Raw genomic sequence first — 279 nt, forward strand, 5'->3', positions numbered from 1 at the left:
CGTTTTAAGCCCGACTTGCAAACAGATCGATGTCCAGTGTCATGGAGCCCGGGGTGCTGAGGCCGTTTTACAGCCCGGCGCTCCACCAGCAGCCGTCGGATTAGGCGATGGCAGCGCACTGACCACGCGTGTCCCGGGCAGCATCCTTCCCCGCATCCCTGGGCTCGCTGCTGCCTCGGACCCTCCTGCCCCGTCCCTGTATTTTGCTTTGCTTTGTCGTCCCAGCTCGGGATGTGGCAGCGGGGGGGGGGGCAGGGCTGGCAAGCCGGGGCTGGACCG

Source organism: Phaethon lepturus, unplaced genomic scaffold, assembly GCF_000687285.1.
Source record: "Phaethon lepturus isolate BGI_N335 unplaced genomic scaffold, ASM68728v1 scaffold7875, whole genome shotgun sequence".
NCBI classification, from domain to species: Eukaryota; Metazoa; Chordata; class Aves; order Phaethontiformes; family Phaethontidae; genus Phaethon; species Phaethon lepturus.